This window comes from Rutidosis leptorrhynchoides, chromosome 2, assembly GCF_046630445.1.
Source record: "Rutidosis leptorrhynchoides isolate AG116_Rl617_1_P2 chromosome 2, CSIRO_AGI_Rlap_v1, whole genome shotgun sequence".
Taxonomy (NCBI): Eukaryota; Viridiplantae; Streptophyta; class Magnoliopsida; order Asterales; family Asteraceae; genus Rutidosis; species Rutidosis leptorrhynchoides.
In genome coordinates, this window is record NC_092334.1 from 406,380,490 (window position 1) to 406,405,396 (window position 24,907).

Here is a 24,907-nt window from a genome sequence, read left to right on the forward strand (position 1 = left end):
GAAAGCGAGAAGAGGACCAGAGTTCACGTGGGAGCGTGAAGACCAGATGAGGCTGAAATATCCGCAATGGTTTCCCGAGGAAACTACTTCAGCGGACGATCACTAAAATTTTGGGACGAAATTTTCAATAACCAAGTGGGTAATGTAACAACCCTGATTTTTTTCTGTTACTTTCGTTAACCTTCCGTTAGTTTATTTAACGGCGATTATTTAACTTTTACGTGTTTATGTGCAATAAATGCGTATTTGATCTTCGGAGGGTTTTAATAATTAATAAGGGTTGATATTAATTCAAATAAATATTTCGGATAATGAAATATGATAAAAATGATACGATTTTGATAATAGCTTTTGAGCAACGAAACGTTCGGGTTTATTTTAATAATTAATTTTATTAATTATTAACTTTTTAATATATTTAATTTATTGGGTTTTTAATAAATTAAGCGATTGGTTGCGTTTAACGATCGGGTTAGTGTTCCGGGCTTTCGGTACGACTAAACGACACTTAAAACGGACTACGATTACAAGGAATTGGATAATACGAGCCCGGGAATACTTCCCATGTGGGCCACGGCCGAACCCCCTCCCCACCCCTTTTATGTTTAATTTTTGATAACCTTAGGGACTTATGTGCTAATTGTTTAAACTAGGGTTAGTATAAATACAAGTATTAACACAAATTAGGTATAAACCCTCACTTGAAAAAAAGAAGCAGTCGACTTCTTCCTCCTCCCCAAAACCGTCGACCTCTATCACCACTACCACCATTCAATTTTCACTTTTTGATAAAACCTTGAACACGAAAGTTGTAATTCCCGATCTCCTCTACGCGTTGGTGTATTTAATTTAGCGATCAAAGGTATAATTGCATAAACCCTAATTCTTAAAATCTAAATTTTATTAAAGTTTCATAGTCATGTTGTCAATTGCTCAAGCCTATACGCATACGTGTTAATTGTAATCGTTATTTTGATTGTTTGATGCGCTAGGGTTTAAAAACGAATTTGTATTTGTTTGATCAGAAAAATTAAGTTTTTCAAATACTAATTATTATGTTATAATCATATTCCTTGCGAAAAACTATTGAGTTTAGGCTTTGGGTTCGCTTGATTTCATTTCCGTATGATTAAGTTATGTCGATTTGAATTATCGTTGTGTTTTTGTTGCTTGATCAGAAATCTGGTATTGATAGAAAACGAATTGGCATATGAGACTTATACCACTGGAAATATAATTTAAAAACACTCAAGTTCGACTAGGATATCATTCTGTTTGCTTATGTATAGCCCAAGATATGCTAGAATTAGTGTAAAAGTAGTTTTATACAACACTTGCATGAAAATAACCTTGTATGATAAAATGTGTTAACTTATGTGATTAAATCTTTGCATATTTGAAAAGTAGACAAAAAGTAATTTATCTTTCATGTAGATATTGTAGGCTAATTGTATCTAGATCCTCGAATAATCGCATGCGAATGTGACTAACTAAATGAGAATCGAATCTGTAAATTGATCACGGTTTTGTACTCTGAAGATTATGTGAATTGAATGAGCATGTATGCTTCTGGAAAATGAAACTTAATATGATATGTGACTTATTGTTAGTTTATGTCAATCTCTGAAACCTTATGAATTGGGCACAATAGAGTTATACTTTATGTGAATTCTGATTTGAGTTGAAAACTGAATGTTCAACTTGCACGAATAAACTGTACAAATTGGCTAAACAAAAGTTGCTAGATTTTTGATATGGTTACTTTGATATGTATATGTCTCTAGCAAGTAAGTAGGTTATATATGTATATGTATAATTATTGCATTCACTAAGCTTTAGCTTAGCCTCTCGTTGTTTACCTTTTTATAGGCTCTGGCGTGGACAAGGGTAAACATTCGTTTGGATTAGTAATTCCGCTTTGTTTTGATAGGGGACGCTTTTGGCATATAGCTTTTAGAGTTTGACTGAAATTTAGGTAGTTTAACCCCCAAACACCATGCTCATAGTGTCATTTGGAATTTAAACTAGTGTGGTAACTCATATTTTGTACGAAACTCGTATTACGGCATATGTGGGCCCGGTTTCGTAAAACTTATTTTATTATTGAATCGTGTGAGTTTTAACTATTATAATATGTTGTGAAAAGCATTTCGTCTAAATATGTCGGTAAGTGGGAGATCTTTAATTGAAATTTGACAAAACCGGACAGAAGCTGATGAGGCTCGTCCGTGCCGCGCACCCTAGGGTGCTGCGCGCCGCGCACCTGTGCTGATATAAAAAAAATGATTCGCGTATTCGGTTAGATATTGGTTTGGGTTGTTATAATTTTACATCTTGAGAAACCACTTCTATTCATAAAATCATCAAACTTCAAGTATCATTGCGGAGGTGCTTGCTTCAATCCATACAAACTTTTCTGTAACTTACAAATCTACTTCTCTTTACCCTTTACCTCAAAACCCTCGTGTTGATTCATATAGAGCAACTAGTTTATTGATGGAGAATACCTAGGATTAGACTTGAGCACTCTAGTTGAGCGTCTTGGTGTAGAAGCTACTGCAATGGTTGAACCCGTATCACTAGTAACTTCCTCATCACTAGAACTCGAGCTATGTTCAGAATTATCACTGCTTTCCGAACCATCCCCATCATTAGTATTTCCTGACACCTCGCCGTTATTCAGCAAATCATTTTTACCCGAACTCCCACTAGAACATGCAATATCATCAATAGAAACATCGTCAAATGTAACATAATCCGGTTTAGGGTCCAAGGTTTTCGATTTTCCATAAACCTTGTCTTCATCAAAAGTAATATCACGAGAACGAATCACTTTTCTAGCCTCGTTATCCGAACAATGATAACCTATATCTTCTGAACCATAACCAATAAAAGCACACTTCTTTGACTTGGCCTCAAGCTTGTGTCTGTAATACCCCAGCAGAATCCACTAATGGTGTATTAACCTTCGGTCCCACAGTTAATGGTCACACCCTCTATATGAGACATTTACCGAAAAGCATTCGCATTTAATTTAATAAAATGGTGACATTAAATGTAAAGTAAACGAAAGTAGTTTAATACCAATGACAAAAGTAGAATATCCAACGACATTATTTAAAGTAAACAGTTTTAAAATGCGAATGTATATAGTCTTTACGAAGTAATAATCACCCGTTCATTGGGTGAGGCTGTCAGACCTAAAGGATATGTCCCTATGATTTGAGCTTACCTATGTAATTAAAATATTCAAGCTAAGGGCTTTTTGATCAAAATCATATGTATATCATTTAAAGTACTCATGTCTAATTCATAAAGCAGTTTAAAACATCATGTTATCTCATCCCAAAAAGAAAAGCGTATGGGACTGTAGACTCACCTTGAGTGCACTTGATAGTTTTGCACAAGCAACATGTTATCGGATTACTAAGATCAAGTAATGCAACCTATATATATCAATATGTGGTCTTATAAGTCTATTTCAATATAGAAGTTGATCCATAGTATAGTTGCCATATTGCTCGGACCGACGAGATTGTATAGTAAAAGTCAACAAAAAGTCAACTAGTTCATGCAAGTCAAACAAAAGTCAAACTTGGTCAAGTTGGCAACCTAAGTCAACTATATCAGTAGGTCATGTCAATGATGTCATGAAGTCAACCCAAGGTCAATTCATAAGTTTCAAACATTAGTTTAACATTTTCGTGTTTTCTAGTTCTTTCTTTGTAAGTGTTCACGGATGTCATACTAACAAACAAGCATTATTCACAAATGATAAGTCACGGGAATACGATAAACTCCAGATCATAAGTACACATTATTATCTTTCTAACAAGACCAGCCACGCTATTAAACGATTTCTAGAACTCATGTAGCATGCAATTTATACCGATTCAGTTTCTACACGCGCGTTAGAATTGTAAATTTTACCATTTATTATAGAAAAATGAAAATCATGCAAGGTCAGTGGGAAATGGTCAAGAACATCTCAAAGTTTAATCTATAAAATTTTCAAATATTTTCATTTAGCCAATTTGTACAGTTTTGCAATTCAAGTAGGACTTTCTGATTTAGACAGAATTCAGGCATACCATTTTGGAACACATATAGCACATAGCATATAAGGCTTTTAGATGTTGAAATTTAAATGAAATATGCTTATTAACATACAAATACCAACATATCAGAAGATCAAGTTCCCAATAAATTTCTAATTCATGATAGACCAATTTTTGTGCATACGAGACAGTTTAGACCCCAGCCCGGTAGTCATTTTCGGACGCGATTATCTGGACATCTAGGAACAATTAGCATACATGATCTATATGAAAAGTGAAAACTGATTATGAAATTTTCAAATATCAAAATCTTATTTTCCATAAGTTGATAAATATAGTCGTTTTTATCCGTTTCAAGTTACCGATTAACAACTTTTAACTTGAACAATCAATTGAACATAAAACGAGTTTTACAAATCCAAACAACATAATATCCTAGTTCAAATTGAGTGTTTTTCAATTATCTTTCTAATGGTACTCAGTTCATACTCCAATTCATAACACAACATTTGCATATTTCTGTTTAGTGCACATAAACATGTAGAAAATTCAAATAGTCATAACTAGAGCATAACATAACGAAATCAAGCGATTCTTGCGAGCAAACTTATTAATTTCGATAGCTTTCCATCTAGATACATATTATTTACAGAAAATATGTTTATAATATCGGTTGAATGCCTTTTAATATCGGGATTCAATCAAAACACACAAACTGAGCAAATTAACGACTAATATCATGCATACACACATAGGATTGAACAATAGACCAACATACATTATGTAATTTTATAAAAATCAGATTTATAAAATTAAGGTTAGTGATTTATACCTATAAAGCACAATTAATTAACACTAATACATAGAGAACGATCAAGGCTGTCACTTTCGTGTTGGTTGCAAGAACAAACAAGCAAAATTGAAGATAGTGAATGGTGATGATGATGTCGACGAGCAAATGGGAGGGAGAGAGAGAAGGTGATCGATTGAATTAAGGTAATGGGATTATCATGCAGTGTTTAGGTCTAAATATAGTTAATCTAGGGCCTAACTTAATCACACTAGATAATACATGAAGCCCAAAACAAGTCCAAAGGGGTAAGAGGACGGGGTTTGGAAGATGGCCCCATGGGAGTGGGTCTTTAGGCTCGTTTTGCTAATTACAAGTGATCGTGTGGCCCGTTTCGAGTGCCGTTAACAGTACCAAGTTCCCGAAACATTAACCGGTCGTTCAAACGCATTCCACCAAGTTTAATTCATTAAATATATAATAAATTAAATAGATTTTTCTCAAAGTTAATAAATATTAAAAATAATTATTTATTTAAAATCGAGTGATTCGCAGTCTCGAAAGACATCATGTGCAGTTATTAAAACCGTATTATTTTCTTCTTATTTCGCAATCCGAAATAAGTTTTCCAATTAATATATTTCCATATTAATTATAGTAGTCCTTAAGGGATCAAGTATGCATTTAATTGAATTAAATACACAAAAATTCAAGTAAGCACCATTAAATAACTTAACGGACAGTTAACAGAACTAACAAAAATTGTAGGGTTGTTACAGTGTCTATCTGAATCTTTGTTATCACATAAGCATTACACCCATAGATTCTAAGATGACCACAACTCACCTTTTTACCTAGCCATTCTTTTTCGAGAATTCGGAAATCCAACGGTGTTGAGGGTTCCTTATTAATCTAATAAACATCGGTAGCATCCACCTAAAACTTCTTCGGCAAACCAGAATATAGTCTCATACTCTTAGCCTTTTCACTCAACGTACGATTCATACGTCCGGTGACCCCATTGTGTTGCGGTGTCTCTGATACTGTTTCCAACATTTTAATACCGAGCTTTGCACAATGGTATTTAAACTGAAGACTACCAAATATCCCTCCATTATCCGACTTCAAGCACTTGACCTTTAGATTATTCTCATTCTCTACCATAACTTTCCACTTCACAAAAATATCAAACACATCGAAATTAGCTTTAATAAAATAAACCCATACCTTTCGAGTGGGCTTGTCAATGAGGTGACATAATAGCGAAACATCTGTGTGATTCTATATTAGTTTGACCAAACACATTTGTATGAACTAGCTTCGATTTCTCCAATTTGGGGCGCCATACCCTATTTCCCAAAAGTCCTTCTTTTGCTTCCCATAAACACATGTTTTTCAGAACCCAAGCTCCACTTTTTTCAAATCCAGAAATTTGTCACTCGAAACAAGCATCTTCGTACCTTTCTCACTCATATGCCTGAGTCTTCGGTGTCATAGAGTAGACTCGGCCCCAACATCAACCGTAGCAACCATCGTGTCTTCATTAGACACTTCAACTATGTAAAGTGTTCCTATTTTATGTATACGAGCCACAACACAACTACCCTTAACCACCTTCCATTGGATGTTTTCAAAAGTAACTGTGTTACCTTTTGCATAATGAACCTCATGTCTTTCAAAGTCCAGCTAGATCCAAGAGTAGTACTCAATATTACATCTCCGATTCTCTCAATCTCAAGATTTTGTTGTTTGCCAATCTCACCTTACCTAGATACGACTGAAAAGAAGCTCCCAAATCCCGAATCCAAGACTTCACCGAATTTTCAACACTACATAGAAGTGCATCATCTGTATCTTCAGCAGTTAAGTTCATACCTTTAGTAGGAGCATTCTTATAATTACGTTGATAATTCCCGTTTTGATTGCAACTCCAACAAATAGCTTCACTTCAGTCCATAGATGGATACCACTTTTTAGACTTTACCCGACCCTTTTTTCTATGCGATCAATTTTCCTACCACGGTTGTGGGTACTCAACAAAGAACCGCCTGATGATTCTCCCGAGTTACTCCTACGAGTGTCTTCACCTGAAACGACCACAACCCGATAAACGAGAAACCGACACATTTTTTTCTTTTTTTTTTTGCACTGGTGCGTCGCTCCACTCTTTGGGTGCGGTGCACCTCACAATTGGAGCGGCGCTCCAAAGGGGAGGAGCGGTGCACCTTAAAACTGAATTTGTTGTTTTCAACAGTAGCTTTTTCCTCACCATTCCATAGGTGCGGCGCACCTGACCTGATTCAACATTTTTCACTTCAAAAACACCTTTTAGGTCCATTTTCACTTAACCAAATCACATCCACTTATACCAAACATTCAACACTTGTTTTAATCATCAAAGACAACATTTTTGGGTAATACACAACTTGGGTATCACACGACCCATTACAAAGTGATAGTGACAATTTCGACCCAAAAACATAGTACACGCAACACATCGAGTTTTGACTCAATAGCCCAACCCAATACCACGAGCATGATCCCGGGAATTTTATCAATCCCCACCCAAGTCCAAAGTCCACAATCCTATCCGCCAAGGTCAAGCACTCCATAAAGTCTAGTCTAGCAACTAGATATCCTCAAGCCAAATCAACTGGTACATATAAAAAGGTAAACAACGAGAGGGGTAAGCAATGTTTATTGAAAAGAACAACTATACACATATGCATACAACTTACAGACCCGCAACCACAACACAAATATAGCATACGAAGCACCGCAACAAGCATCTCAACTAGCATGGCATAAACGTAATAATATGCTAAACGACAACAATATATCAATAGTATGCTATAAACAACATTACACACAAACCTCATGGTTAACCAAAAGCACACGAGAATGGTTCTCGCGAATGAACCATCAGTTATTCACAATAGCCATTAGTGATATGACACACGATTTACTCACTAACCCCATAGGTGGAACTATACACAATATCCACCTCGCAACCCATGGTGATATAACACACGATTTATTTACCATGTTATCGATGTGGTGTCGTCATACGAACTTGAGTGATACGACACAAGATTTATTCACTCTAGTGTATCCGACACACGGAGAACACTAAACCACACCCACCGCAAGTAAGTAAATCATATACATACATGCATAATTAATTCACTCACTTAGTGACACACGCACAAGTACAAGCCATGTATGTACAACCTTCACCATCCCATCCGAACAAGTATCCACCTATTTAACACACATAGGCACAATGTACACATAAACACTTATTCTTTAAAAGAGAATCTAACGCCCACACCCTTAACCAAGGGTTCCCACCTTGCTCACCAAAACCCGTCCATTTAGACACCTAATGGACACCACCAAATTACCACTACGGGTGGTAATTTCAACCTACACACAAACAATTACCATTTTGACCCAAATGCTGAAAAACCTATTTTGACACAAGTCAAAAACACCCATAATCACTTATTTCTAGTAATTAGGTTACCAAAACACCAATTACCCATTTAACCCAAGTACTTAAGTACTTACTTCGCAAAATTACACATTTTGACCAAATATCAAGATTAGTCACCAATTTACCAATTTACCAATTTACAACATAAGCCAAGTACTTTAAGTACTTAATCCACCAACACAAGTGACTAACACTATTTTGACCCAATTCAAGTCAACAACCAGATTTTGACTTACAAACATGTTCTTAAGAACACCTAAAACACCCACTAGCACATTAACTAGTGATTAACACCCAAACTCAAGACTAATTTCTCCTAAATTTGTCATCAAACCTTAAACCCATGACATTAGGATTTATACATCCACACCAAAATCCCCAAATTTCAAAGGAAATGGGGTTTATACACACCACTAACCCAAACCCTAACCCCAATTCAAGATTCTAGAAACACAATTCAAATTAGGGTTTACCTTTGGAGCTACAATCGAGCTAGATGGCTGCACTAACAAGTTTAGGTTCCAATTTGGGTGGAAATTAACACCTTCTTCCTTAATTGAAGCTTCCTCTCTCTAGATATGTTTCTCACTCTAAATCTTGGAGTGTTTTGATGAAAATGAGGATAAAAAGTGTCATACGGATCTGCTTTGAGTGTTAAAACCCGTCCATGCAAAATTGCACCCGAATCCTCATATTTTCAGCTATTGCAAAACAGTCCCTACACACTTCTAGACACAGGTGCGGCGCATCTAATCCTAGGTGTGGCGCAACATTTGCCTTACATCTCAAAATTCTTCATCAAAATGTCTGGGCTCGAATTATGGTCTTCTGGGCTTTTGATTCGCCTCAATCCGAGTTCGTACGAGAAAGTTATGACCAAATTGGTGAAAGTGCGCATAACCTAGCAACACACACCAAACTTTTACACATCTAACACCCGACACTCCAAACACTATATTATCATTAAGAATAATAATATCAGAAGTCACCTCTACTTCCCAAAACATCTCGATCACCCCCGGATCATTAAATTACTTTTTAAAATATAATAAAATAATACCCCAAATTTTCGGGATGTTACAACTCTCCCCCACTTATAACGGATCACGTCCCCGTGATCTGTGCCACATACCAATAAGGTAAGTATTGCAGCATCAATGCATCAACAACCCGCATCTCAAAACCACATCCAAGGATCTCCACGTCAATCACGATCTACTAAGTCCACCACGACGGGAACCAAGTCTCGCACTAATCCGAATCAAGAAGGATTCATGCCGGATAATACACAGTACCTCAACGGCTCACTCTTGCACAACTTAACCGGTCGCACATCTGTTGCGTAATTATGAGTTTAAAAATGCAATTTAGAACAAGCTTTCTTCACCCAACAGATCTGAACACGAAACCTCCAATTTGTAACAGTAACAGCCCCAAAACAGAGTATAAAACTCTAAAATAAGAACACAAAGGATAGAAGAATCTAAACAGCAAATTGATAAAGATACCACCACAATTAGAGATCTAGAAACACTCCAAATCTTCAACTACAGCTGATAAAAATTCCACCACAACTATAATATCAGATATGAATATTTGGATTTCACCATAATGTTTGATAAAGTAACACCACAAACACTGATAAAGAAACCACTCTTAGCCACCGGAATCAAAGATTCATAAAGACACAGAGATTTTGTAAATAGATAAGCTCTATCAAACTTTTCATTCAATAATCAACCTAGTTTTACAATGATAATCAGCCTCTATTTATAGAGGAAACATTATATCTATTTGTAAATAAGATAAAAACATAAAAAGGAAAAAGAGACAAAAAGGACAAGTATTTACAAATTAGCCAATAAGAAATAAAGACAAAATCTGAAAAAGCCTGTCACTTTGTAATGCTCCTTCCATGATTAAAAGCAGCCAATGATAGATGAGTATCTTCCTTGGAGAGCCCAACATTCTAGAATCACCCACACACGTGTTAAGCACATGTCTTGAGCTGGTTATTGATTTGAGTTAGCTTTAAACGTTTTCAAAGTATAAGTGCTCGTGGAAGATTGTCAAGCTGGTTGGTCTTCATCTTTAGAAGCTGGCTGATCGCACATAATCATCTCGAGATGATTGAGCATCAACGTATCGAGCTGTTGGTCTGAGCATTCAAAGATAGGTGATCATTACTTCCATAGCTGATTAAGCATCAAAGATTAGTGCTAGTCCAACATTAACTATAAGAACTGAGTGAACTAGCTTTCATCGTGCTGAGTGCTTAGTTCGTAGAACAAGTAAAACTCATGTTGGTTAAACTATCGCTTTTGCTGGCTCTAAGGATCCCTCGTGCTGGTTGAACTAACAACTTATGCTGGTTCTTCTTGCTGGTTGAACTAACAACTTCTGCTGGTTGAACTAATCATCATTTGCTGGTTGAACTAACATCAATTGCTGGTTCATTTGCTGGTCGAACTAACTTCATTTGAAGCTGCCTCTTAAGTAACCTTTTAAGTTAAAAGTTAATCATATGTTCTTTGAGTTGGTTCTTGTTGAGTTGGTTCAACTTGTTACTGGCTCCTCGTTGATCATTCACGTTGTGCTGGTTCAACATGTTGTTGACCCTTCGTTGAGATGATTCAACATTGTACTGGCTCTTCGTTGTGTTGCCTTGACATTATATTATAACAACCCGTGCTGGTTTGTCTTCCGAGCTGGTTAGCCTTCAAACACGTCAAAACTTTATTCTTGCAAAACAAACACTAAAGCATCCATTCATTCTGAGTAGATCGTATTTTAATCCAACTCAAACTAAAAGGATCCCAAAACATGTCGTTCATCATTCTGGTGGACGCCAAAGCTGCCCACATAGAATATTAACTTCTTGATGCTGCCTAGATTGTTTTAAGCTGACCTTAGGACATTTGCTGAGTAAGGAGCTGACTTCGGAGCTGGTTCTTCTACACATCATAGGGAATTCAAAAGCATTACCAGCTGATGTGTTCATGAAATGATCCTTTGAAATAGAATATACTTGGAAATTAAACATGAACTGAATTGTGTTCAATATTAACCCAAGTTTATCAATAAGCAAATTGAAGCTCGTGGCCACATCCGCATCAACATCCTTTTTGCGCAAGACTTTCTCTACCCCGATAACATACGATCTAAACCGTTCCACGGTAAAACATCACAATTGCAATCATTCTCAGGGCCACTAACCGTCCCTTAAATTTATTCGCAGCAAATGGCTCGTCAGCAAATCACATGAGGACACTGTCACTACATAATACTCTCGATAGTTTACCACCCCATAACACGGGGTTTCTTATCTATCCCATCACCTTTCAACACCCAAACGGCTTTCTAGCACTAGTATGGATACTATTCGTGTACCAGAATTCCGTCAACAACAAGTTCTCATCCCGTCAACTGTCGCACGTCATCACACAACCCGCAACACGCTCACCAACACCAGATGAGCCTCTCACCTTTACTGTCAGTTAAGGAAGGTCTTGGCATCACAACACACTAGGTTCTCACAAATCTAGGTGAGACACCCTCAAAAATCAAGCCACAACCATGCGCTTCTATTTGAAGCACTCGGAAGAAGCACTCGGAACTGGCACAACACACCCACGATCACTCGCAAAGTGGAATAATCCACTAGAAATTCCCACAACACGCTCCCTAGACAGGTAACATGGAGCAAAATCCTCGATACAAAACTCAAAAAACGCTCACCAGAACCATCCGAGATTTATAACTTCTCGGATTTACACTACGAATACACCCTTTAGGGTATACCCGCACCTCTACTTCAGGTTTCTGAGGGATCACAATGGGCCTCACACCACTATTTGGTGATTCCTGATCCCCCTTTTCATGAGGACCTAAGCCCCACATAACCATCATCACAAAAGATCCCACACACAATGTCTTCGAATCATGACTCAGCGGTCGTAACGCCCGACTGAAACGACCCCCAACCAAATTTAACAATTAACTTGTAAAAATACGACACTTTTTTTTACATTGAAATAAACCACCACATTCACAAGTTGCATACATTACTTGTTCAAATTGAGAAGCGAGTTTAACAATACAACAAGATAATTGTTTACATCATCGGGTACACAAGACCCATAAGTTTAACCAATTGTCTTAACGAAAATGACCCATTAACGAGCATGACCGTCGGGACCTTTACCAAAAAGCGTCTTCTTAAATCCGCCATAAACAAGCTAGGCTAAACTCTTACCCTTTTCCTTCGAGGTGCCACAATCTACAAAATAGTAAAAACAAACAGGGTAAGCAAAGCTTAGTGAGAAGAACAAGTATACAAGTATGCATACAACTTACCAAGTTGACTTAACGCATAAACATTAAATATATGCATAAACACTAAGCACCACAATCACCTAGCACAAATAATCCAAATAGCATGCTAGATGCAACATGCACAAAAGTCCAACACAATCATCGTTAACCATTTTCACTAGGGAGCGGTTCGTTAGAAGAACCACCGATCGTTCACAACAACAGTTAGTGTCACGACACACGTTTTGCGCTAACCCCGCGGTGTCACAACACACGTTTCACCATAAGACCTATGTGGTGTTGACTTATGAACTTGAATGAAACCCTGACACACGTAGTAGCACTCTAGTGCACCCCGACACACACGGTAACACTAAACCACAACAAACTCAAGCAAGTAAATTACACACATAGATGCATAAATATTCCACTCACCTTTACCAACTTGAGAATATGCCAACACTTGAGCTTAACTACCAACACGACTCAAGTCACCTACCAAATACGCATAATAACAAGCTATATCAAACATAGCTCTAGTGACCCAAAGTGGCCTAAGTGCAATTTCAACTCAAATTACACTAAACTTTCCAATTAAGTCAATCAAGACTCAAATACCCATAAATCACTAATGGCTAGTGATTTGGTCCCAAAAACACCAAAATACAATCTAGAATCAAGTGCTAGGAGCACCTTAAGATCCAATTCAAACAAAAGGCCCATTTTGACCCAAATCGGGTCTACACCCAAATCATTTACATACACCAATGGGTCCAAATACCAATAAAATCACTAACACTAGTGATTTTACCCCAACTTGCAAGCCCTAACTAGACCAAAACGTTTTCCAACCCAAAACCTACCAACAAGGGTCAACCAACACCCATACTAGCTTCAAACACCCATTTATGAGCTAGATGGGTTATATCAAGAACATGCAATCACAAACCCTAACCTTAAATTGAATGAAAATTGGAGTTAGGACTTACCACTAGTATTAAAAGATAGCTAGGAACGAGATGAACAAGATTAACACTTGCACTTTGGAGAGATTCAACCTCCTTCTTCCTCAAATCAAGTTTTCTCTCACTAAAGAAGCTTTCTCACTCTAGAATAGTTGAGAGTGTTTGATGGATGTGAAAAGAAAATTAAAGTGAGTCTAAAACTGGTGCACTAGTCATAAGGCCGTTCTTAAGTGAAAAGACAAAATTGCCCCCACTTAAACCCTTTTTAAAAGCAAAATTCAGTTGCTTGCCCCACAGATAGGCACGTCGCGGCCTCCTGGCCCGTGGCACGGCTCGCAGTATAATCTGGCACCAGTAGGTATTCACAAAACTAACCTTCAGCTCAAGGCAAGAGGCGCGTCGCGGCCTTTCCTTCCTGCGGCGCGGTTCCACGTATAAATTGACATTGGAAGGTTTTCAACATTCTCACCATCAAGTTTGGCGTGTAGCCGCAGCGCGGCCGTGACCCACTCGGCGCAGCTCCAAGTGTATTTCGACATCAGTAGCTTTTTGAAAACCTCACCATCAGATATGGCATTTAGCCAGGGCGCGGCCTGTGACCACGCGGCACGAATTCTTCTGGTAACAAATTTTGGGGTGTTACAACTCTCCCCCACTTGGACCCGATCGTGTCCCTGCGATCCACGCAGCATGTAACGAAGGCAAATGCTCCTTTACAAAATCCTCGGATTCCCATGTACACCTGAACCCCTTTCGGTGACGCCATTGCACTTATAAGCCTGCATGCTCTTATTTCGAATATCTTTAAATTTCTCATCAAGAATAGCAACCGGCTCTTCCACATACTCTAATTTGTTATTTAGAGTAATTTTGTTCAACGGTACCCACATCGAGTCATCCGCAAGACACTTGCGAAGATAGGAAACATGGAATGTGTTATGGATTCCCGCAAGCTCTTCGGGTAACTCCAAACGATACCTAACTTCACCAACACGAGCCAATACTTTAAAAGGTCTAATAAACCGAGAAGAAAGTTTTCCCCTCTTTCAGAACCTAATTACACCCTTCCATGGCGACACTTTAAGCGTTACCATATCACCTTCATTGAACTTAATTGGTCTCCTCCGCTTATCCGCATACGACTTTTGCCGATCTTGTGCCGCTTTGAGGCGGGCACGAATCACATCAATCTTTTGGTTTGTCTTAAGAACCACTTTGATACCACCAACTTCTCTTTGACCCACCTCGCCCCAACAAATCGGGGTTCAGAATCGTCGCCCATAGAGCATCTCATACGGTGGCATTCCAATACTAGCATGATAGCTATTATTGTACGAGAACTCCACCAATGTAAAATGCTCATCCCAACTTCCACTAAAGTCAATTACACACGCTCGAAGCATATCCTCCAAGGTTTGGATGATCTTTTTGCTTTGACCGTCCATTTGAGGATGGAAAGCGGTGCTCAACTTCACTTGAGTACCCATTTCGGTATGAAAGTTACCCCAAAATCGAGAAGTAAACCGCGTATCTCGATTCGAAATAATAGACACCGGTACCCCGTGTCTCGAAATCACCTCTTTAATAAACAACCTTGCCAACATCTCTGAAGAAATCGCCTCACGTATAGGAAGAAACAAGGCACTCTTCGTCAACCGGTCAACGATTACCCAAATTGTATCATATTGGGTCCTCGCCATTTTTGGCAACTTAGTGAAAAAATCCATGGTAAGTTGCTCTCACTTCCACTTCGGGATCTCCAACGGTTACACCATACCATAAGCCTTTTGATGCTCGGCCTTAACTTGCATGCAAGTAACACATTGCTCAATATACTTAACCACATCATGCTTCATAAAGGGCCACCAATACTCTTTCTTCAAGTCAAGATACATCTTTGTAGCACCCGGATGAATAGAATACTTCGATTTATGCGCCTCATCTAGTAGCACCATACGGTGACCACCCAACTTTGGCACCCACACCCGGCCTTGAAAGCACAACAACCCATGAGTACCTAGGACAATCGACCCCGTTTATCCTTGAATTCGCTCTTCATGCTTATGATTAACAATAGCCTCAATTTGAGCCTCACCAAGTTTCTCGAGAAAATCATTTGAAAGAATCGTTCGCAATGATTTTACTTGCAAACTCAGAACGTGGTTCTTCCGAATTAAGGCATCTGCAACCACATTAGCTTTACCCGGGTGGTAAAGTATCTCGAGGTCATAATCCTTCAACAAATCCAACCATCGCCACCGACGGTTGTTCAAATCATGTTGACCAAAGAAGTACTTTAAATTCTTATGATCCGAATAAATCGTACACTTAACACCATAAAGATAATGGCGCCAAATTTCAACGCATGAACCACCGCTGCCAACTCAAGATCATGAGTCGGGTAGTTCTTTTCATGCTCTTTTAGTTGTCTCGAGGCGTAAGGGACCACCTTTCTCCTTTGCATAAGAACACAACCGAGCCCACTAAATGAGGCATCACAATACACCACATGTCTTCCACCCCTTCCGGTAACACTAACACCGGAGCTTGACACAATTTTCTCTTCAATAATTGAAAAGAATTTTCTTGCACGTTGCCCCAATTGAACTTCACATTCTTCCGAGTTAGCTTCGTTAAGGATGAAGCAATCTTGGAAAAATGTTGAATAAACTGACGATAATAACCAGCCAATCCTAGAATACTTCAGACTTTCGTGGGTGTAGTCGGTCGTTCTCAACTCTTAACCGCCTTAATCTTCCCCGGATCTACTTTAATCCCCTTGTGATTCACAATATGGCCAAGAAATTACACTTCCCTTAACCAAAATTCACACTTGAAGAATTTTGCATACAACTTCTCCTTATGCATCGTCTTCAAAACTCACGCAAATGATGCTCATGCTCATTCATACTCTTTGAATAAATGAGTATGTCATCAATGAACACAATTACCGACTTGTCCAACATAGGTTGGCACACTCGGTTCATAAGGTCCATGAATGCCGCTGGCGCATTCGTAAGACCAAAAGGCATCACAACAAACTCAAAATACCCATAACGCGTTCGAAACACCATCTTTAAAATGACCCGTCCATATTACTATAAACGCGGTACGTTATTCATTGGTCCCATAGCGAGGTGTTTGACCTCTATATGATACGTTTTAGAAAATATTGCATTCGTTTCTAAAAAAAAACACAACATTATTATACATAATGCATGTTTTAAGCAAGTGGGCAATTATTTAAGAAATATTCCCCAAAATACATCGGTTTCCAAATACTACACACGTGACAGAACAGTCGAATATAATACATGACAAAGGTTTTATTGAATGCAACACTTTATTTAATTAAAAGCATGAGACTCCATGCACAGCTTGCTCAGATTATGCAACAGTGATAATGCTAAAAAAGAACATATATTTCATAGCATTATCCCTCAAGAAAGACAAGCTTTTGGTTGCAATTGTTCTATTTACAAGTGATATTCGTTTAAGTATTAAAAGGTGAAGACAAAAGACAGATTCGACGAATTGAAGACGCAAACGACCAAAAAGCTCAAAAGTACAAAGTACAATCCAAGAGGTTCAAATTATTGATGAGAAACGTCTAGAAATTACAAGAGTACGAGCCGCAAAACGTAAAGTACAAGATATTAAATAGTACGAAAGGACGTTCGAAAATCCGGAACCGGGACCAAAGTCAACTCTCAACATGCGACGCAACGGAGCTAAAATTACAAGTCAACGGAGTACAAGAAAATAATATAATATATAATTAATTATATAAAATTATATATATTATATTATATATATATTAAAATTTGAGCATCCCACGTTTAAAATGAATTGTGACCAGTATTTGACGGCCATGCGATCGCATGGCCAGCATGAAGAAAGCTCATGCGATCGCATGAGCTCCTGTAGCAGCTGACATCCTATAAATTTCGCGTGTTTTGGCTGAAAATATTACACATAATTCAATCTCTCTCTCTCACAATATATATATATATATATATATATATATATATATATATATATATATATATATATATATATATATATATATATATATAAAATTTATAATTTTAATTTAAGATTAATAATAATAAGGTTATGTTAGCGAATGTTGTAAGTGTGTAAGACGAAATTCTGTCCGTGTAAAGCTATGCTATTATTAATCATTGTAAGTTATGTTCAACCTTTTTAATTTAATATCTCGTAGCTAAGTTATTATTATGCTTATTTAAATCAAAGTAATCATGATGTTGGGCTAAATATTAAAGACGGGGTTATTGGGCTTTGTACCATAATTGGGGATTGGACAAAAGAATGACACTTGTGGAAATTAGACTATGGGCTATTAATGGGCTTTATATTAACTAAACAATACCTCGTTAATTTAATATAAAGGTTACAATTTGACGTATCTATATATAATCACATACGCTTAATCGGGTACGGTGGGCGGGATATCTATAAATACGAATTATCGTTCATTTTACCAGACACGAGAATGAATTAATAGTCAATGGACTTGTTGAAACAGGGGTGGATTACATTCAAGGGTAATTGGTGTAATTGTTAAAAAAGTAGTAAAACCTTGGACTATACGCAGTCGATAACCTGGTGTATTCATTAAACAAAATATTAAGACCTTGTTACAGTTCGAATCCCCAATTAGTTGTAATATTTGACTTCGGGTATAAGGATAATTTGACGAAGACTCTCGCACTTTATATTTATGACTGATGGACTATTATGGACAAAACCGTATGGACATATCGAATAATCCAGGACAAAGAAAATTAACCCATGGTAATAAATTAAAATCAACACGTCAAACATCATAATTATGGAAGTTTAAATAAGCATAATTCCTTTATTTCATATTTCATCGCAATTTTATTTATCGTCTTTTTAATTATCGTACTTTTTAATTATCGCAATTTTATTTATCGTCATTTTATTTATCGCACTTTAAATTATCGCATTTTTATTATCGTTATTTACTTTACGCTTTAAATTAAGTCATTTGTATATTTAATATTTTACATTAGGTTTTAATTGCGACTAAAATTTTAAAATCGTCAAACCGGTCATTAAATGGTAAAAATCCCCTTTTATAATAATAATAATACTACTTATATATATATATATATATATATATATATATATATATATATATATATATATATATATATATATATATATATATATATATATATTTATATATATTTATATTTTACAATTATAAGTTAAAAAATATTGCGTTAAACTTGGCTAGCTCCCTGTGAGACGAACCGGACTTACTAAAAACTACACTACTGCACGATTAGGTACACTGCCTATAAGTGTTGTAGCAAGGTTTAGGTATATCCACTCTATAAATAAATAAATAACTTGTGTAAAATTGTATCGTATTTAATAGTATTTCGCAATAAAAATATAACTATTTCGTACACTACCCTGCACACATCAAGTATTTTTGGCGCTGCTGCCGGGGACTTCTTAAACGCCGGAAGCGAAACGCTATATATATAAAAAAAGATTTTTATTAAGTTTTAATTTCTTTTTGTAAAAATACATTTTAAATATCAAAAATATAAAAACAAGAAAAAGAAAAATAAATAAATATATATTACTATATATTTTTACGTTTTTTTAAAAAAAAAAAATTAAAAAGTTTGTATTTTCTTTTAGTTACAAAAACTAACAGGTATTTTTAAAAAAAAAAATTAATTAAGTTTTTATTTATTTTATATAAATTAAAAACAGAAAAAAGTAAAAAATAATCGGGCCCAACTGTAGCGGCCCATCAGCTGGCCTGGTGTGAAGACCCGTCCTAATCCATCCGAACGAAGTCCATATCGATTATAAACGATTCACAACAGTTGATTACATCGCGAGGTACTTGACCTCTATATGATACATTTTACAAACATTGCATTCGTTTTTGAAAAGTCAATCTTTCATTTACATCGAAAGTTGACGGCATGCATACCATTTCATAATATATCTAACTGTAATTGATTTAACAATAATCTTGATGAATTCAACGACTCAAATGCAACGTCTTTTGAAATATGTCATGAATGACTCCAAATAATATCTTTAAAATGAGCAATTGCACAGCAAAAGATTTCTTTCGTACCTGAGAATAAACATGCTTTAAAGTGTCAACAAAAAAGTTGGTGAGTTCATTAGTTTAACATAAATAATCATTCCCATCATTTTAATAGACCACAAGATTTTCATTTCTCATAAATATACGTCCCATGCATAGAGACAAAAATAATCATTCATATGGATTGAACACCTGGTAACCGACATTCACAATATGCATATAAGAATATCCCCATCATTTCGGGATCCTCCTTCGGACATGATATAAATTTCGAAGTACTAAAGCATCCGGTACTTTGGATGGGGCTTGTTGGGCCCGATAGATCTATCTTTAGAGTTCGCGTCAATTAGGGTGTCTGTTCCCTAATTCTTAGATTACCAGACTTAATAAAAAGGGGCATATTCGATTTCGATCATTCAATCATATAATGTAGTTTCAATTACTTGTGTCTATTTCGTAAAATAGTTATAAAAACAGCGCATGTATTCTCAGTCCCAAAAATATATATTGCAAAAGCATTTAAAAAGGGATTAATGAAACTCACGCATATAAATATTGTAAAACAGTTAATAAAGCATTTGCATGTATTCTCAGCCCAAAAACGTAAAGAGTAAAAAAAAAGAGCAAATGAAACTCACAATACTGTATTTTGTAGTAAAAATACATATGACGACATTGAACAATGCAGGGTTGGCCTCGGATTCACGAACCCTTATTTTAAAGCTTTTCTAAAAATAATTGCCCATGACAGGGCTCGAACCTGTAACCTCTCGCTCACACGACACCCCTTAAACCACTAAGCCATTTCCACTTTTCAGATAGTTTTATTAGATCATTCCTAACAGAACCTCATTGTTACATTTTGAAATTTCGTTTGAAATCGAGCTGTTGTTTAAGAGTAATGGAGAACAGGGCAGTGGTGTTTGTTTGTAATTGTTTTTGGTTTAATTTACCTATAATTTGCAGAATATAATGTATATAAAGAAGGATTGCTGCTTTTAGTCGTGATTGAGAAAGACTTGTAACAAATTCGACAGATACAAAAATTAGTTACAGTAAAAGATGTGGTTGTTAAACAGAATCGTACTTATTTCCTATATTCTTTCTTTTATAAATTATAAATAATATAAATATATTAATAATAATAATAATAATAATAATAATAATAATAATAATAATAATAACAATAATTATATAAATAATAATATTAATAATGATAACAATAATAAATATGACAAATCAAATGCATCAAATTTAATATCTATTTATTATTTATAGTAATATTATTCATAATGATGTTGATATTTATATTGATTTTAATAAAGGTAATTATTAATATAGCAATTATAATTTATTTTGTAAGTAAGCTTAATATATTGATATTATTAACTATGTAATATTTATTAACTATCTAATATATATAATAACATATATTGATTATTAAATTTTTATATATTTTACATATATTACAATATACATATAATATTACTCATGTATAAAATTATATATATTTATATAGATTCATTTTATTAACAACATTTTATCTTGTATATATATATATATATATATATATATATATATATATATATATATATATATATATCTTTATATTTTTAACTTGTAACCTCATTTAATCTGTTGCTATTGTGTTATACATTATTCACTAATCGATATTAACATATGATATTTAGAATTTTTATATACAATCTCATATACATAATAATTATTTAGAGAATCATATATCTTTATATATGGTTTCAGTTTTATAACCATTTTATTATTTTATATATTATTTTACGTTCTTACTTCTACTTATTATATTGAGATTTAATTATTCTAAGTTATTATGTATTTATATTTATATTTACTATATACATTTTTATTTACAAACAATCGTTCGTGAATCATCGGGAATGTTCAAAGGGTAAATGAATGCGTGAACACAGTTTAAAATTTTTGAGATTTAACTTAATAAACTTTGTTTATTGTGTCGGGAATATATAAAGATAAAGTTTAAATTTGGTCGGAAATTCCCGGGTCGTCACAGTACCTACCCGTTAAAGAAATTTCGTCCTGAAATTTGAGTAAGGTGGTCATGGCTAACAATAAAAATGTTTTCATGACGAATATAAGTTGATAAAATAGAGTTTGATTACCATTGAGTAATAAGGATAAAATAATTCGATTATTCGAAGAGTACGAATGAAGCTATCACCAAAGAGTGAAATGAGTAAAGGTAGATTTGTTTTAACTCTTGACATAGTCAGGATTGAATTTAGAAATAGGGTACGTCTTTACTTTTGACGTAGAGGGTAGAATTTTAGATATTAAGGTGCGTTGTATCTTTTGACGTGGTCATTGTTGAATTCCGGAATTCAAGGGATTTGAAGAAAATCTTCGAAATCTAAAAGATTTGATTCTTCGGCGAATAAAGAAATTAGGATCTCTATAAATAAATACGGTGATCTGCCTCAATTACTCTGTCTGATATTCCTATTATAAATTAAACTCTTCCGTTCCATTATTCTCACCCTTCCTATACTTTCTTTCTTAGTTCATACATCCAAAAGATTGTGAAAATGCTTAATCCAGTTCTAATCCTTGTCCTTATTCTTACTATCACAACAATCCTTCTCATTTTCCAACTTTCACCGGAGGAATCTGTTTTCTTCTACTTTGCTCTTGGGCTTATAGTGTTTTAATTCTCTTGTGTCTTTATGTTGCGATAAACATTGATATACACGGTTTATAATTAATGTGTTGTTATCAGGCTTTATATTCTCCCTTATATTTCGAAGTCCTTTGCCTTTTATTTCTCTTCATGACCTCTAGTAATACGAGTAATGGTCCTGAATTCGTAAGCATGGAGTTTTGAATGAATTTAATGTTCTAAACAAGAAAGAACGTAATAGCACGATTTGATCTGTCAAATTACCAGAGTCACTGAGAATAGAATTATCAAGAATATACTTTCTTGATATGTTCAGAGGTTAAGTAGAATGAAAGAGTTATGTAATATGGTTCATGATAACGTTATAGTCTATGAATCATCACGTTCCATTAGAAACTCAGCATGACTTACTATAATATAATCACGTTGATTAAATGTCATTATATTATACTAGCTCATGCATCAGTTTCCAATATTACTTCAATAACATTCATATTTTAAGCTCGAAAGTTTACAGAATATAGAAACTAACAGTTTCTATATAATGTAACACTGATAGCACGAAGAGATTAATGAATTCAGATAAGAATAGTTATGAAAATATCTTCAGAAATATGGAGGACATTTATAATGAAAGATACAATGATATCTTGGAATTTTTAATATCGAAGGATGATGAAGAAAATTTGTCCGCAAGAGTTTGGAGTCAAAAGCAAGGTATTCGCTAAAGATTTCATAGAAACAGAATCATCAGGATTCTTAATGTGCAAGTTTAATCCTTGTGTTTTGTTCAGAGACTCCTTCGTAGTTTGCTCAATCAGTTTTTCAGTTTCAAATTTTTTCTGAGCTTTGCCAACATACAATTCTTTATCATCAACTTTTGGCTGTTGAGGTCGTTTACAGTTTTTGTTGCTTCATTCAACTTTTCAAAATTCAGAGTATTAATTCGCAGACTGGGTGCTTTTCAGAATTTCAGAATGGAAGGTTATAGTTCTAAGAGATAAATGTTATATGGATACATATAACTGTTGATGTGGAAACGTTGTGGGACTCAAAATACAGATTTGCTGTTTCCCGAAAATTGGTATGGCAATTTTTGTTACAAGATGCGGATGAGTACATGGTGAGACTTCAATAGATAAATATAGTGATTTGTTGGAGGGATTTAAACCAAGGAGCGATGAGGTTGCTGGTACATCTGCTGGTAATATGGTGGAATATAAAAGGTTCTCTGGTAACAATAAAAGAGCATGCATATAAATCAAGGTGATAATAAGGTTGTTTCGAACGAAAAGTTGTAGTTAACTTGCTGGAGCTGTGACAAAATTGGCTAATTTGGAAAAGGGATTGAAAAGTTATTTTCGGTAATAACAACGCCAAAAGAGTTAGCACAGATACGTGTCATACGTTTGTTCAGGTTCCGAGAGTTTTTCAGGTGCATAACTATAGACATTAATCTTTTTCTTCTGTAGATGAAGTGCGGTTGGTTCATCCTCTCGATTGAGGTGTTTTCAAGGATCATGAAGGGTTTGAACGCAGATTGTAATCGTCAAGATACAAATGAGGTTTAAGATGAAATCAAGTGGCAAACTTGAAGAATTTTTTAGTTTCATATGTTATAATCAATATTTTAATTCATTTTAATTGTCCAATATTATTAGTCCACAGTCGATAGTCTACAGTTACAGTCCAATAATTCATATATAGTTAATATATAATATTCGAATTAATTAACACGTATCGTGACCCGTATACATCTCAGACTCGATCACAACTCAAACTATATATATTATTGTAGAATCAACCTCAACCTTGTATAGCTAACTCCCGCATTACTGCATATAGAGTGTCTATGGTTATTCTAAATAATATATATAGATGCGTCGATATGATATGTCAAAACCTTGTATACGTGTCCCGATATTTAAAGTGCGTAAAATAAATAACAGAAATTAAATGACAATAAATAAAATTGCGATAATTAATTTGCGATAAATAATATGCGATAAATAAATTGCGATAAATAAAAAGTAATACGGAATTAACAGTTAGCTAGGAACAGTTAGCGTGGATTCATAACAAAATTTCTCATAGTTAATTTGTTTGTTTCTAACAAATTTTATTTTGTCAAATGTTTTCTTCATTATGCCACTTGTTGGTTTCAGATAAATCAAAATCCAAATATGAACTTGGATGAATATGGTTATTTTGCGGTGAACGGATACGTGTATCGATGGATGTAAATAGGATAGTAAACGACTGTTGAATCAAATTCGAAGAATGTACAGTGTAACTTATTAATGTGAAATCTAAATATTCCTCGGGTATTACCTACCCGTTAAAATATTTTCACCATTAACAGAATGTAAAAAAGAATTTTTAATTACAATCTTTATGAAAACATATATACGTATATATTTTCTTCAGATGTAATTATGAGTTTAATGAGTTAATATAACATTAAACTCATTTGCTTTTCGGTTAGA